The sequence below is a fragment of the Panulirus ornatus genome, chromosome 61 (genome assembly GCF_036320965.1).
Source record: "Panulirus ornatus isolate Po-2019 chromosome 61, ASM3632096v1, whole genome shotgun sequence".
NCBI classification, from domain to species: domain Eukaryota; kingdom Metazoa; phylum Arthropoda; class Malacostraca; order Decapoda; family Palinuridae; genus Panulirus; species Panulirus ornatus.
In genome coordinates, this window is record NC_092284.1 from 3,684,024 (window position 1) to 3,686,610 (window position 2,587).

The 2,587-nt window shown below is 34.1% G+C and overlaps 1 long non-coding RNA gene across 4 annotated transcripts in view; it reads right to left on the reverse strand.

The window, feature by feature from the left end:
* LOC139767465 (uncharacterized) overlaps window positions 1-928 on the reverse strand; it is a 241,673-nt gene extending 240,745 nt beyond the window's left edge. For 2 of the 4 annotated variants that reach the window (XR_011717135.1, XR_011717134.1), the window contains exon 1: window positions 324-928. This is a non-coding gene — a long non-coding RNA (uncharacterized lncRNA). The remainder of the gene's footprint in view (window positions 1-323) is intronic. The other 2 variants (XR_011717132.1, XR_011717133.1) reach the window with 2 other exon arrangements.
* Window positions 929-2,587: the final 1,659 nt, after the last annotated feature.

Consider the following 2,587-nt stretch of genomic DNA (forward strand, 5'->3'; position numbering starts at 1 on the left):
ATTCAGAGAAAAATATCGGCTTAAAATGGCGGCGAAAAAGACTAGTAGGAAATACAATATACATCCTCATTCAACCTTAAATACATAAAAATACATGTAATGTTCAATTAATACACATTCCTGTGTTAATACACATTCTTATATACATTAAGCATCATATGTGAAAAATATTCCCCAAAATTTCCGTGATGGAAAAACATGTTCAATTAATACACATTCTTGTGTTAATATACATTCTTATATACATTAAGTACCATATGTGAAAGATATTCCCAAAATTTCAGATGGAAAAATATTTTTTAGGAAATGCCAACATAACTCACCGGCCATCTTTCCCTCCACTTGTGGATCTCATTTTAAACGTTGATTGACGGCCACACGGGGCAAATATGGCCCAACTCTCATGTCCTGATGAAGCACAAGATTATATTCTCGTTACCTGCCTCGTCTCACGTTCCGGAGTAACTTGGAAACGCGTCAAATTCACAATTTTATAAAGAAAACATTTGGTCCATCTTTCTCCCCCGTCGGCCATTACCTCTGACGTCATCAGTACGAACCGACTTCCATAAATTAATTAATCAATTAATTAATCTTTATACACATCTTCTCTGTTAGACTTTCATATGTTGAAAATATTTTTTTTCTTTAAAGTTGAACTCATTTAATGAGCATACTTACCGTAATAACTCTATATGAAACGTAAAAAGAAATATTGGGAGACTTCGATTATAGCCTCAAAATTTAGAGTTTTGAATTACTTTCATAATTTAACCGTTGATAGAGGGATAATTATCATTAATATTCTATCATATAATGAAATAAAGTTTCCAATAGACGGTAGTCTATCCCTATAGGCTTATAATAGGCCTAGACTTTTAAGAAATTAGAACTAGCCATCAAACTACATTGCCCCGGCTACCTAAACTCTTGGGCCACATTGTACCAAAGGGATATCTATCATTAAGATCCTATCACATAATAAAAGAAGGTTTCCAATAGACGGTAGTCTATCCCTATAGGCTTATAATAGGCCTAGACTTTTAAGAAATTAGAACTAGCCATCAATCTATATTGCCCCCGGTTACCTAAATTCTTGGGCCACAATGTACCAAAGGGATATATATCATTAAGATCCTATCATATAACAATCCAATAGACGGTGGTCTATTGGCTTATAATAGTCCTAAGACTTTAAGTAATTAGAACTAGCCATCAATCTAGACTAGCCCTAGGTACTTACTGTTAAAAATCACCATTTATTTCACCCCCAGGAACTGGCCCAAACAAAATGGGATATTACAATGGATGACCCCCTCTAATCTAGTTATAAAATCACCCAAATAAAATATCTAACCAGTAAACGTAATACGTTGAAAATGATGACAACTTTGACAGTCTTACTAATACAGTCGCTATTCACATAACCACCAGGAAAAAGCCAGCAAAATAAAAAAAAAAATGGGATTCTACAATGTATGACAATGTAATCTAGTATTAAAATCAGCACATAGAATATCAAAACGGTAAATATAATATGTTAAAAAAATAGGGAAACCTTTGGCAATCTTACTATTAAAATTATTATTCATTTAACCTCAAGAACAGGTACAAAAACTGTTACTGCCACAAATGATAATCAAATCTAGTCACAAAATCACTAAAATATATTCTCATTTCATTCACTTTATAGAGGGTAATACAATATCATTATGCATAAGCTTAATAGGTAAATGAAGTATACATAACATACTAAAAATGGCTAAAAATATACTGCCTGTTTCTGGTGATTTGAAGAGAAAAAGAAGTTGATTTATGACCAGAATTAGGATGATCTACGGATAAATCAAAGGTGAAGACCAATGTTTGCTGGTTGCTTCATTTTGTGTTTTCATACTGTTTCTATCTGACCTCTTCAGCACGACAGTATGGCCTATGACTTCATCAGTACAGCCTATGAGCACAGCGGTACAACGTGTATGAAAATACAAATTTTCATAGGTCATTAACCTGCCTTACACGAGATCAGGTGAAAGACCCAGGCCATCATACCCTAAGGTTGTACATCAAATTGCTCGACATATTATCATAATTGTAATTAAAATTGCTGTACTGCATATGTACCTATATTGAAGGTTAGGGATCTTATTGTTAAGGCTATTTTCTATATATCTGTTATTAAGTCTATTCTTCATTCCATGTGTCAGGGTCTGGTGGGTATAGCCTCTGAAATCACTAAAACACATTCTTCAATCATGCCCTCTTTGTCGTAAAATGGACCATAGACATCCTAACTATCCATCTAATACCATAATTTCATTTCCAATTTAATGGAGTGGCTTAGGTAAGTATAGACATGGACTTCCAGACTTATACAAGCCTCTCTTACTTTACACATTATGTTCATCCGTGAATGGAAATCAACATCTCAATTCACATCCACTTCCACACAAACAAATATTGCCGTTGCCTCCAATCCCTTGTCAGACCTCTAGCATCCTCACCTGAAATATCCGTAGCCCTAATCACTTCATGTTATAGATGACACAAACACTTTTGGATCAAAAAAGGAGGATGATAAAACATG